Source organism: Protopterus annectens, chromosome 2.part0 (genome assembly GCF_019279795.1).
Source record: "Protopterus annectens isolate FY-2018-M chromosome 2.part0, PAN1.0, whole genome shotgun sequence".
NCBI classification, from domain to species: domain Eukaryota; kingdom Metazoa; phylum Chordata; order Ceratodontiformes; family Protopteridae; genus Protopterus; species Protopterus annectens.
In genome coordinates, this window is record NC_056728.1 from 798175832 (window position 1) to 798190474 (window position 14643).

Consider the following 14643-nt stretch of genomic DNA (forward strand, 5'->3'; position numbering starts at 1 on the left):
AACCTACCAGGGGCTACATGACCTGGAGATAGTAGAGTGTTACAGGGTGGACAGGGACATCTTACAGCAAATAGTGGAGCTGTGCCGGCCACGCCTGAGAACCAGAAACAACAGAGGGGAACCCATCCCAGTGGACATGAAGGTATGTGTAAGCCTGTGAATACTGGCCACAGGTACCTTTCAAAGGCCAACTGGAGATATAATGGGGATCTCACAGGCATCAGCATCCAGGGTACTACACCAGTTCCTGGATGCCATGTTACCACATGCCAATGAGCAGATATACTTCCCCCGAACTCAGGAGGAGTTGGCCAGCAATATGCGCCACTTCCACCATGTGGCACACTACCTGGAGGTACTGGGTGCGATAGACTGCACGCACATACAAATCAAGTCACCACCCGGTGGGCATGGTAGGCGCTACATAAACCACAAGGGATTCCACTCCATCAACTGCCAGGTCATGTGCAATGCCCAGGGCATTATCATGGATGTGTGTGCTGGTAGCCCTGGAAGCTACCATGACTCCCATATCTGGCATGCCTCACAGCTGTATCAGGTATTTGTCAGGGGGGACATCCCACATGGCCATCTTGTGGGGGATGCTGGCTATGCACTGGAGCCGTGGATGATGACTCCCATCAGAAATGCACACACACCCATGCAAGAACGCCATAATGAGGCACACGCACAAACCAGAATCATCATAGAGCGTGTGTTCGGGATGCTGAAATCACGGTTCCGGTGCTTGGATACATCTGGTGGAGCCTTGCAGTACTCTCCAGGCACGTGTGCCCACATCGTCATAGTATGTGCCATGCTACATAATATGATCCTGCGGAAGCAGCTGCAGCAGGGACAAAATGGTGAAGGCCCTCATAGCCCACCGCAATTGCCAAGGCCATTACAGGCACAGAGGGATTCAGACCATGAACACACTGTGCCAGCCCCAGTAGGCAGACGGAGGAGTGCCCAATATGCCTACGCCTTGGCAAAGAGGGAACGTATAGCACATACTCTGACAGTGTAGGCTCCTATGGACTGACACCTCTCCACCTGCACACACAGTAAAATGGATGGCACACAAACATGACCACCTGTAAATTGTAATGTATAGGTGGCCCAATGTGTGACTCCTACATATGCAGCCCTCAAACATTGTACACACAACAGCTAGTGGAACACGGAATGTCAACACCTGAACAGTACATGAGCCTTACAGCATATGGTGGTGCTGTGTGCCTGTCACGTTCCCCGCCAGATATATATATGTATATATATATATATGTATATATATATATATATATATATATAGATATATAGATATATATATATATATATATATATATATATATATATATATATATATATATATATATATATAAATGTACACATATGCATATATATAATACAGATAGAAAGGGCAATAGAGTGATATATGTTGATATAGATGGATTCAGTGATATCTGCAAATATATATAGATAGGTCAACGACATTCATAACACCTTGGAGGTACAAATAAATAGGATACCGCCAACTATGGAATGTGTAACATACCAACATGCATAACCACGAGGCTGAAAGACCAATAGAACTCAGTACCAGAACAGTACAGCCGCGAGTAATAGTATGATGATATGAAGGGACATTTAGTCACTGCTGCCAGTGTTGCGGTCCACGTAGGTACTGTATTCAACTGTGTTTGTGAGTGCCGTAGTCTGTGTATGTGTGCGTTGAGGGTGCCGTGTGCGTCTCCGTGTGGCTGTAATGTGTGTGTGTGTCCGCAACATGTGTCTGTTAGTGCCAAGTCAGAGGTAGATCAGTACGGTAGGTGTGGGTATAGCTAGCCGTAGGCATACGGTTACCACCTGTCTCACAGTAGGAGGGACAGCCCCACCCTGGACAGGTGTGTCCTGACATAAAACAGTACAAAGGGCAAATGTCCGAGATTATAGGACATTAATATGTCCCATATATAATGTAATAGTCGTATTTAATAGTTATGCCTGTGTTTAAGAAATGTAAATGTTACATGCAATATGATAAGTAGCCAAAGTCCCGCAACAATAGGTATGTATTGAGGATAAACGTATGTGCTAACCTGTATACTGACCGTGGCTACGTGTTGGCCTGTAAGCACCACTGTGTGTCCCGCAAGTGTCCAACAATGACCATATGAAAAGGTGGCAACCCATGGCAAACAGGTTCTTTTACCAACACAACCGCAATGACTGCAAATATCTGGGACAGAAATACAAGGGATAGCTGTCACACATATCCCTTGATATATCGCTGCAATTCCGGAGGTATATAAGTAGCAAGCTCACCTGCAGACGATATAGAAACCAATTAGCAACGGCCCAATGTACAATCCCGTAACATAAGTCTACTAACTGTTAGCTCTCTAATTAGGGACGGAGCCCACACACATATATATGGAATATGTAGAAATGCAAGCCCCACAAACCTGTATATGCTACGTACACCCAACAACATCCCCCACACTAGAAAGTAAAGCAATACAGACTGTAATAGCAGCACAAACATCCAGTCAGTCAATTACATCTGCAGAAACCTCAACATACAGTGTGAGAGACACAATTAAAGGCGTCATGCAAAATTGCAGGCGTTGTATAATGGAACAAACAGCCATGTTACAGGTTTTGTTTGCAGTAGTCCGTTATCAGACGTTGGGATGACAGGTACACCCACATGTTGAACCACATACTCTAGCTGTCACACACAATCCACGGGGGACATGAATTCAAAGTATACTTGTCTCCATGCATAGCAGTTGCAATTATACATAACAAAACACAATACAGACCGTCTCCCCGAAGGTAGGGCAAATAGGCAATGCCCAAGTGGAGAATTCAATTATACCCCACTGTTGCCGCGTAATTGGCGAATGGAGTAGCTGCACAGCTGATATGCAAGTAATTAGTCACTCAGGAACACCAACTGGCAGGATGAAACCACATGTTACAGGTGTCGACGTATATAAGGATGACTTGCCAGACATTCAAACCATATGCTCATACAGAATACCAGTTGAAACACTGTGAGAGAGATAGAGACGAAACTCTGTAATGATAACAAGGTATGTAGAACACCCGATATGTAAGGTTATGTATAGCATGATCTGTATTAATTAGTTTTACTGTATGTATAGCCTGGTTTGCATTAATTAAACATGTCCGCAATGCATAAAGTGGGAAAAGGTATTTATGTAGTGATGTCTTGCTGAGCATACTAACGCTTGTAGAAACTGTGCGTCCAGCAGTGGGCCACAAGGTACACATCACAGACACCACAAGGGATGCTACATGAGGGCGTTAAACAGAACAATATCATACAACCCACCGTCAGTGGTAGGGTATGTCCAACAAGTACGTGCCATAGCAGGGGATAGTATATGTTGATATACTGTCACAGCACACATGTGTATGGGCATATAACGTCAATGACATATCTAAGGTGGTCCCGCTGTTCAAGTATGCTTTGCATTATGGGATACTATGTGAAATATGTGTAATGTATAGTATTGTAGGTAGATATGACAGATATTCTACACAGCATAACAGGCATATCATGCATACCAAAGGTATCGTCTACTGGCATGTACAATAACAGGATACATATGGCTTGTAGGCATGGGACATTGTAATAGCATGATAGCTAATCTAAATGGAAGGGCTACCAAGTAACCATGCACAAAGGACATGTAATAGCTTCACAGGTGCATAGTGGGGTACTATGCAGTCTGGCAAGTCCATGTGTAAGCACAACTACAGTGTTCACACCAGTGGCACCTCTCTAGAGTAGTGTCCTGTGAACAGCAGAGCCATGTGTCACCTGCACTTCTGCACAGTACAGCCACTGCAGTGATCCCAGGCCTACATGTGTCCCCCAACCACCAAGGGAGGTATCGCATGAACAGTGCTACTGAGTGTCCCTGCGTGATGTACATAGGACTCATGTTCCAAAGCATGGTGAGTGTCCAGTTTGGGAATGTAACCCTCAAGCACATCCCACTCATGGTGGCGTGTGTGCACATATCCATGAGCATGTTGCTCACAGTGGTTTTTGCTTATGTCGTGTATGAGGAGTATATCCATTAATAATGTTGTGGACATGGGCCCTGTCTGATCAGCAGAGGTCACCCCTGAGTATGTAGTATGCAAATGTGTACAGATGTGGTGTCCGTAGTGCAGCCGCATACTTAAACTGTCGGAGCTCAGTAAACGTCATGGTGTGTTAATGTTGTGGTATGTAAAGCTGTAGCTGTTGTGTAAGGTACACCCTAAATGGGGTGGTGTACCCTTGAATGTGTGTAGAAGTCTTGAGTTCAGAGGTACAATGGGTGCCTATGTACCAGCTACACACCCAGTACAGATAAGTGTGGCCACGTAGAAGGATATCCACGCCACAGTGGCAATACGGTAACCACAGGAGTGGGTGCGACATATGTGTGTACTGCAAACATGTACAATGTGATATGTATGTAGGGGACTACCACCCATGTGATAGTCAGTGGGTGAATGGTGTAATGCAAAGGTGATGTTCATGCACCTTGTGTCATGCAGCTTGACGCCATGATAGTCATATCAGGTATCTGTCACAGTGACACCCATATGGATGGAGTCAGTATCAGCTGGTGGAGCAATCATTGCACTTTGTATGCAGGGGTCTGTAAAGCTAGGCAGGGAAAGTCCCCTGTGCTAGCCTGTACCGCAGGGAAGCATATACTGAACATGAGGGGCCCTATGACTGAGGACTGTGGTATGCCAAATGTAACTGACACGCAGTAGGTACTATGGTATGTTGGCCTCACTGTCTGTGTCCTGTCCATGAGCCACATTGCATAACATCCTGAGACATAGGGTACGATGTGCAGGTGGATGTGTATGTTGTCAATACCAGAATGGAGAATGTTGCTGAAAGGCAATGAGAGGACAATGTAGGATGTGTGGACTCCCGTACCATCAGCAACTGCCCTGGTAACTGTATGAAAGGAGTCCACCAGGTGTAGGGGCCATGCTCTGGCCCTAACAAGCCCAACCCGGGTGGCATCAAAGGACGGGAGCCCAACAATGTCTCTGTGAATGGCGCCCTTGATGATGTGCCCCATAGCCATGCAGAACAGTCCAGTCAGGTGTGTAGGACTATAGTCCCACTCGTGCATTGTGGTGCCACCTGTGTGTAGTGTGATAAATGCTGCTGTGTGCCATTCAGGGGCTACAATGTCTGAAACAAGGCTATTACTGAATATGGTGGCCTAGTGGGGAGACATGTCATTCAGAGGTTTGTGGACATCAAAGCCTGGGACGTTGGAAGGTGACATGGGGCCAGTGTCCCAGGACATATAGAGTGCAGGTTAGTACTGTGTAGGTGTGACCACAGGGACACCACAATGTTCCTGTACGGATTGTGGCCCTGTAGTGAGTGAGAGGGTGTAATGTTAGCATTGAATCCATCCTCCAGCATGTTGCCAACATCACCTGGGTCTGTAATGTTCCTGAGTGACTGTTGTATGTGACAGCAGATGTGTGTGTTGCCATCGACTACTGACATACTACCATAATGCCTGGTGGTACACCCCGGAATGTGTCGCAGTAATGTTTACGTAGCTAGTCTTGGAGTATGTGATGAGGGATCCTGTGGCCCTACCAAGGCTGACCAGTGAGCTTCCCCACCCATGGGAATGTACACCACTGTGCAACAGCCTACACCTGTTGTTGTACATCATATGTCCATGGAACATGACCACCAGAGTGGTGTCTGTTATCAGGTGTGTACCATCATGGCTCAGTGTGGAATAGCATGATCCATGCAGTTGTGTACATGCTAATGAAGTGCACTGGGGTATGTTACAGCATTTGTATGTGCATCGTCCATCTGCATGGGTGTCATGACGTTAACAACCGCTGTCAGAAGATGTCTGTAGTAGGTGTTGTAGTACTCATGTACTGTGTATGCTGTGAAGGGTGTGGTGCCGGGATGTGGCTAACAAGGTTGATTAGCATATGTTCGGAATCCACCAATGAGGGGATAACCTCAGGTGTGTAACACCAGTCACATGGTGGTAGTGTTCATGTCAAGGTTAATTTTGGTCTTGGAGGTGGTGTGTATGGGTTGATCCAGCAGAGTGGAGGTTATGACTCATGGATGTGTCGGTACATGAGTGGCTATCCCAGTTAAGTGTGGGGTAGTGTCAGTCACACATCAGTAGTAGCTGTCTGAGCCCCACTGTCCAATATACCAACAAATGAGGTATGTTACCCGTGGGGTATGATGTTGACTCTGTAGCTTGTTACAATGTGTATAGTGGTCCCGGACACAGTTGCATGTGGAGCACCTCTGATGCATTGTACTAAGTAACTAGCCAGGATGTGTGCACAACATAATGGGATATGGGAACCCCTCAGCTATGGGTGTGCCGGTCCAGGTATGTGCCTGAAAGGTATGATCTGTCTATAACCTGTCATTGCAGGTGTGCTCTGCAGAGCCTAGAGGCAGGTCCCAGTCACTGCAGAGATATTGGAGTGGTGCATTATAAGGTGTGCCTTGCCTGCGTGCGTCACAGAGGAAGATGCAAGCATTGTGTCACATGACCCCATGTCGTGCTTGCCAGTTCCCATTCTGCCGGTGACTGTTATTGGAAACTGTGCAAGACAGGCAGTATAGAAGCAGAAAGAGCCTTACATGTGAGCTGTACTCCCAGGGCTGACAGGTGCAAGTCATCTGTGCCACAGCATTGTGTTTGACCAGGTCAGTCAAAGCGGACAGATACCAGATGCCTGTGGAATGACAATAGGAGCATAGGCAACTGTTGAAGTGACACAGTCGGTCATTGTACAGTGGTATCGTGTCTGGACGAATGCATAATGCTCCAGAGGGCTTGGCCCACACCCTCAGGGCTATAAGACTGGTAATCTATTGCATGTCCCTGCACACGTAGTCTGTGAAGTGGCATCTCAGGGCAGTCACACTAACATGGAGAATGACAGTCACATCGTACCTGGTGAGGTGTGGCATAGGTGCATAGGTTATGATGCAGAACCAGTTACCCGACAGCAAGATGTAAGTGACTATCGCCTTGTGTAGCCTGCTGTGTGGAACTGCAGTGTGACTCCCTACAGAGTCACCTATGACTGGTGTGTTGTGAATGTTATAACTCCCTATTGGCTATATGTGATGGGCACACATGAGTCTGTGGGCTATAAGTTGGTGATGTTGTTTTCCATGATGGGGGCTACCTCTGGTGCCTACACAGAGTATGGAGACATACTGCACAAGTTGTCCTCGTAGGTGTGGCCTGTGGTGGAGATCATGTGAGACTATGTGATGGGTGGGGTGCGTTGCGAATGTTACACATCCCCACATGACTGTCAGGTGCAGTCAGGGTTGGTGACAGCATTACCCCCAGCCATAGCTGTCAACCTCCTGTCCCCAAAATGAGGAACATTAGCCCTCATAATGTGTGACAAATGGGCAAAATGTGGAACACTTACTACTGGCTTACTAACAGCTTCAACTAGGAAGGGCATATGATGGCTAAAATAGGCTGGTTTTATGTATAAAAAAGATATTCTGATGAATTAATATGATTCCCATCTATTTAGCCATGGCTAGCAGTTAAACAATTTCCAACAATGAATGTGTGACAGACCCTTTCAATGTGGAACCTTGAGGAACATGCACTTTTTAAGACCCCAAATGAGGTACGTTCCTCGTAAAGAGGTACACTTGAGAGCTATGCCCCCAGCATGGCTGCAGAAGTGCATCCCCCACAGGCTGTACTGTCGTATGTTGGGAGGTGAGCGTTGAATGTGTACATGAGACAATTGCTCTATTGCCACATGTACAACATATCCATCAAATAGACAGGCAGTAGCACTGGTACGTGACAGTTGGACATGCCTGTATATACAACCATGTCCCACAGGATATGTGCGTTACGTGTGTACAACAGCTGTTGTACCATAAGAAAGCTGGGAAGTGTAGGACAGCCAGTGTACCTGTGGGAAATGGTGTGGAATGGGTGCTATATTAATCAGTAGCTCATGACATGCTCACAAGTTCTGAACAAGTGCCTAGCATGACCATACAATACAGATAGGGTGTTGGATAATATCAACCCACAAGTGGTGATGACAGTCATTATGGGTGGCACTGCACTATAACCCTGCTGAGTATGGTGTGCATGTCCATGAACCATTATCACTGTAGATGTTAGCAGTACAGATGTACAAGACAGCACGGATGTTTGATTACAAATACCTTTGTATGTCACAGGAGTGTTCCACCAGTGGCCTGTTGACAGACTCACACCTACAAAAGGTGCAGGAGTGACATGTGCACATCACACCAGTGCCAGCTACAGTAGAACAGGGTTAATGTGTTGTACTCCACCCACATTGTAGCCCATACCACACAGACAAATGTTAGGCATCTGTGTATGTAAGGCTGTGAATGGCCATGACCTATGAGTATAGCTGTGTCAGTGTTGTGAACAACATACAGAATGGGCTGTGTGGGTGATGTGTGTGACATATGTGCACAGTCTGATGGATGATACCAGCATTGTCACCGCTAGGTGAACATCCCTGTACCCATTAACTACTACCTAGGCTGTGGTCAACATTATGGACACTGTGTAAGGGATGGTGCTGTGCAGTGCACCCCCCGACTTGGTGACGTCCCCAGGCCCCTTAGGTAGTCATATGAGGTACCCATGTCATGTCAGGGTGCCATCCATGAGCATGGAGATCACTGGACAGGCATATACAGCACTGTGGTGACCAATATTGGATCACATACCACCTTTAAGGGGTAATGGCCATGCATGGATGGGTGATACCAGCCTTCACAATCCTCACCTCCACTATGCAGCATGCTGTCTACCTTGCAGAAAGACATTTGCTACACCATGATGATGGACATGCTACATGTCCATATCCTGATCTGTAAGGCATATGTCATGGACAGCCACCGTCCTAATACTAGGATCACCACAGGCTGGACAGATCCCTGTGCCATATATGTGACATACTCCTGCATACCATGCAACCCTGTCCATCAAAGCTGCACATGTCATCCCAGTCATACATGGTGTGATGGCCGCATAGTAGATGTACTATCAACTGACTGGATCAGTAATGTGGCACTGATGCACCTTGCGGTGGCATAATGGCTGTCTGTTACAGTTTGGAAACCGTGCCCGCACATGCTATGGTTGATAACCATCCCTGCGAATGACGTCTGACTAGCCATTGTCCCATGTCTATCACATGTGCAACACAGGCGCTCCGTGGCAGGATGTTGAACAGTTGTACAGTGCTGTGTAGATGTATATGGCAAAACACATGCATGTACAGATGTCCATGCGTATGTGTGCATTGTCACTGCTCAAGTCCATTACGGCTGTGTCTGTGTTGATATGTGACATATACACAGCATCAAGGTCAACAGCATTACCGTGGACACATCCAGGCATGTGCAGATAGGTAAGAACACAAGTGCAGGCAAATAGATATGCCCACAGCAAGACAGCATTCACATGGAGTATGAACACTGTAATGAGGTGATACACATATATGGTGATGATATCCAATGCATAATGGGTGCGACATGTGTGTGACACAAACATGTCAGTCATGTCAGTGTCATGATGCTTTGCAAAGATAACTGTGCAGATGTAGTAGATGTCATAGAAATGTATGTGCAGCAGTATCTCTGTACATCTCTGAAACTGTGACCTGTCACCATCATTATGTCTTACAGATAATGCCCCGTACACACCTTCCAGCATACAGCCGCCAGGAGGATGATGTCCTCATCCCACAGCTCCATGAGAACTATGACTTGTTGTTCAGCCATGTGCCACAGCATGCCCAGTAGCGGAATGACCTGTGGCAGGATCTACGCAGGAGGGTGAACGATGTGGGTGGCCATAACTGCACCTACCAGCAGGTGCGCAGACACTGCACGGACTTGATATGACATGCAAAACAGCGTGCCACTGCAATCGCCGGGGAACAAGGTGGAACAGGTGGTGGGCCCCCAACCCAGCCCCCACTCACACACACCGAGGAGCTACTGGACAGTCTGGAGACACCCAGGGAACAGCATCCACAAACACTAGCTGCCATCGTGGAGGTGGGTGCCTCCCAACCAATGAGCCTGGAGTTGCCTGGTAAGTCAGTACTGCACATATGGCTATTATATCCCATTTAGTTGCATGTGTCACTGTACATTATGTAAAGTAACAACATATGCAAGGTATGTGGAGGCACATGCTGCATACTACAGTATGCTACTCTGTGTATGCACACATGTGCATACTATATGCTATTACCCAGGTGAATGTGTTAACATGCACAGTGCAACCTGTGGCTGTCATACAGTCATGGATAATGTTCATACTGCTGTGTCACCCCCATACAGGTACCTCTGGTGTGCCGCACAGACATGAGTCCGTTGCAGGTGAGACTGTCATCAGTATCAGGAATGTTATAGTGTAGATCTATTTGCCATGTGGCCAGTTAACACTTGCACACTTGAAGTTTGTTCCAGTCACCATATACAGGTCGCATCACCCATCATTCACACAGGCCACCCATGTGCAATATATACAAACGGAATGATACACTGACTTGAAACCACAGTACTTGTCATTGTGACATGTGTGGTCAGCTGTGCATACAATGGTGGAGGTGTTCTACAATGGAGGCATATGTAGTATGCATTGGAACAACATGTGTAGTATGCACACAGTACCACACAGTGAGCTGTGATATGGGCAGCCCACAGGTGTCACCATTGTGTCATATGCCCCTGCATTGGGTGCACACATTGTGATGTGCCACCTGACATGTCCCAGACACGTAGTGTTCTGTCTGCAATATTGTCACACTATCGCATGACCTATACCCCACATACCAAACATACAACCCGTTGTCTGCACAGCCCTGTGGAATGTGAAATATCTGACATCTATGGGTGTATGTCATATGGGACAACACAGACATGTGAGATAGATGGCCATCACACACATTTGGCCAACACATGTGCACACATGGCCATGGGGGATGGCCAGAGACATGTAGCCACCCAAGACATGGGATGTGTATACACCCTGTTGCACATTGTCCACACATGGTCCAATTATAGCCTTAGTTGACCGATTATACAGTTGATGTGGTACACTGGACATCCTAAAAGCCTGTGCACAGCTACTGGAGGTGTCACTAAAGTCTACCATATACGATCTGTTGAACATCATGACTGTGTCATAGCATGCAGTTATGGCTATGCAATGTGAACATATTATGCATTCTACAGCAATATAGATGCCTCATGATGCCATGCAATGGCACAGTGTCTGTACTTCACACTGTATAGCAATGTAGATGGCTCACACTACCCTCCCATGCTCATGCACATTTGCTAAACATGCATTCTATCTGTAGGGCATACAGACAACACTGCAATGTGAAGCACATTATGATGCTGTACATGTGTCAGGACACCATTGTGTCAGACATGTATGCATGTTAATGCACATGTCAGCAGATTACATGTCAAGGTCACGTCAGCCATGTGTACTGTTATCCTGTTCTGGGCAACATGGTATATCACGGGGATGCACATACTACCATGATTGTGTGAACTGCATGGCTACTGATATGACACCTGCTTGCTGTAGTGTGCACCCCAGGGAGGTATGCTTACTAACACTATTAATGTCTGAGCTGCATGCCCTCTGCTGTATCACAGGCATGCTGCATGCCATCTGTCAAATCACATGCATGGTGTGTCTGTGTGTGTGTCTGTGTGTGTCTGTGTGTGTCTGTGTCTATTGTACTTTACAGTATTTCTTTGCATTCACAGGTGATGTAGGTGCGTTACCCTCCTGCGGTCCATCTGATATTAGTGTCCCCACAGATACTAGTGGTGATGAACATATGCATGAGGTACAGGCAGGGTTGTCAGGGGCTGAATCTGTGCCAATGGTTAACATCCCAGCTATGTCCCCCTCTTCCCCGCACACAGTTCTGCTGCCAATACATACCGCATCACCAGTGGCCATAGAGGAAGGACAGTCAGCGTCTGTTAGCGTAGAACAGGAACGTGTGGTGGCTACAGAAGGTGTGTCTACACACCATGGAGTCAGTGTAATGACTGCAGATGTGCCACACAGGCATGTGGCCGGTGCTGCTCGTAGGAGGACCTCTGGCAGACATGCACCTGCAGGACAGAGCGCAGCAGCTGGTATCACCAGACGCATGTTCCAGACTGTAATGGCGGCACAGGCACGTGCTGAATGGCAGAACAGAGAAGGGCAGAGGCTGCAGAGGGCTGCTATCCATACCCTAAATGACAACATCCAGGCATTGGCAAATGCTCAACAGCAGATTGCTGATGTTATGGATAGGCGATTGGGTGACATGGTCGGAATCCTTGACCGTAGCATGGCAATCCGCGAGCGTGAGCTGTCTGTGCTGGAACATCTGGTAGGAGTGAGGCGTAGGCCATGTGGATGTAGGCCAGCAACACCACCTAGTGTAGGTCGATGTGAGCGTGCCACCTCACATGCCCGCTCCCATAGTGCCGGTAGCAGTAGCAGTGCAGCTGGTGCTGCGCTGTCCACACCAGAACACAGCAGGCCACGTGGACGTGGCCCTGGACATTCTCAGCGGGGACACGGTTCCAGCAGACTTGTGTCATCGGACAGTAGCCACTCTGTACCTCCACTTGGTAGTGCCTGTGCAACCCCAGGCAGGCACAGGTCACGTGGCAGTGGACAGACACAGTGAGCTGTACAACCTGGTCTGTACAATCTGGGGCTGTCAATTATACCCCAATGTAGGCCATACAAATGGCAGAACTGTGTACACACATACACGCACACAGCAAACACAACTGTAGGGCTCCACTACATCCACATGCATTCTGAACAGACATGTCCAATCAAATCACCGGCCCTTACACACACACATGATGTCATCCATTGGTGCAGCCTATGCCCCTGGCAAACATATCACCCTGTGCATATGATGAAGCCTGTGCCACATCCCTGTCATCCACACCATCAGTGCAGGGATATGCTCAAATATTCTGATGCACAGGGTGAACAGAATAGTGAGAGGTGTATGTAATATTACCTGTGTATGCATAGTGAGGGATGTGTATGTTGCAGTGGTTGTGTGTGAATACTGAGAGATGTGTATGTGACATAGGTTGTGTACTGTCAACATGCACCGGTCATACCATGTAGTTCAGGTGCAGCATGCATTGTGATGTGTTCACGGTATGTGTCTCGGTTACATCTGTAGCACCATGTTGGTTGTGATACCCTGGATCCCTCCTATGGTGTACTTGCATGTGCCTACAGGTTTCAGTGTTTGCAGTCCCCCACATGTAACTGTGGATTACTCACAGGCACGTCTGGCAATATCAGCATGCTACATGTACCCCCAACCTGACTGTTGGAAACACCAACATGACACAGATGTCCGCACATATACTGCACCTGACGCATGTGGTCAGTGCCACAGGCTACACTGGACAGTGACGTGACATACATAGCAGGACACATTACAGGTATGGTGACATGGTGCAGGGGTTGTACACAGTGGTCTGGCCAATGATGATGTGAGGTGTCACTTGGTAGCTGGAGGCCACACTGTGTAGCAGTAGGACCCTGTAACAGTACGAGAACATGGCCACATTAACGGGGTGTACACCACTATAACGCACACCCCATAGTGTTGAGGTGGGACCCTTGCCTATGTGGTCATCACCCTCACAGTACTATGCACCCACACAATGTGTCACAGAGAAGGAACATGCACAGGTAGCCAGTATGGCTGGGACCTATGGCATCAACAGGGTAGTGCACTGCATCACCATTACGGGTTAGTAACCACGTGGGGTTAGTGATCATTTCTCACTGTATATTAGCATACACCCTCACACCAAGCACCAGACATACATACATGCACACACACACACTGTGGTGACCACACATGTGTATACGGACAGCCGACGTGTGTGATGCACCACACCAGCCGACTTCATGCTTCCCACACTGACGTATGGACAGATCTCTACAACTGTGTACAGGGATGTGTAACAACTGGGACATAATCCCCATGATATGTGGCATCTCTGGTCACACATTCGGACACACATGGCAGTGCTGGGAATGATACACCTGCCATATGATGACACGTTTGATAGACATGCAGCGGTATTGATTGCATTATGTGTACCAATGCTATGTCTGGCAATTGTGCTGCTATATGCACACAGGAGGTTGTAGGTGTTACAGGTGCCATGTGACATATAGTTGGTAACACCTCACCGCTGTGTATGCGTTATGACAGCACCGTCACGTAACAGTGACATAGCGTACTGTTTGCACATGGCATGACAGGATGGTGTGTGACACAACTGTGAGCCACCCCCTGCACACATACATCTACACAGGTGTTTCACCACTTTATGTACATACCTCCCTCCATACGTGCTGTGTGTATGTCACCATATACAGGTGTCAATGATGGTGCTGCACTGCGACTGCATGTCATAGTTAGGTGCAACTATGTTACGGACATCGGCCACTGCACATGCAT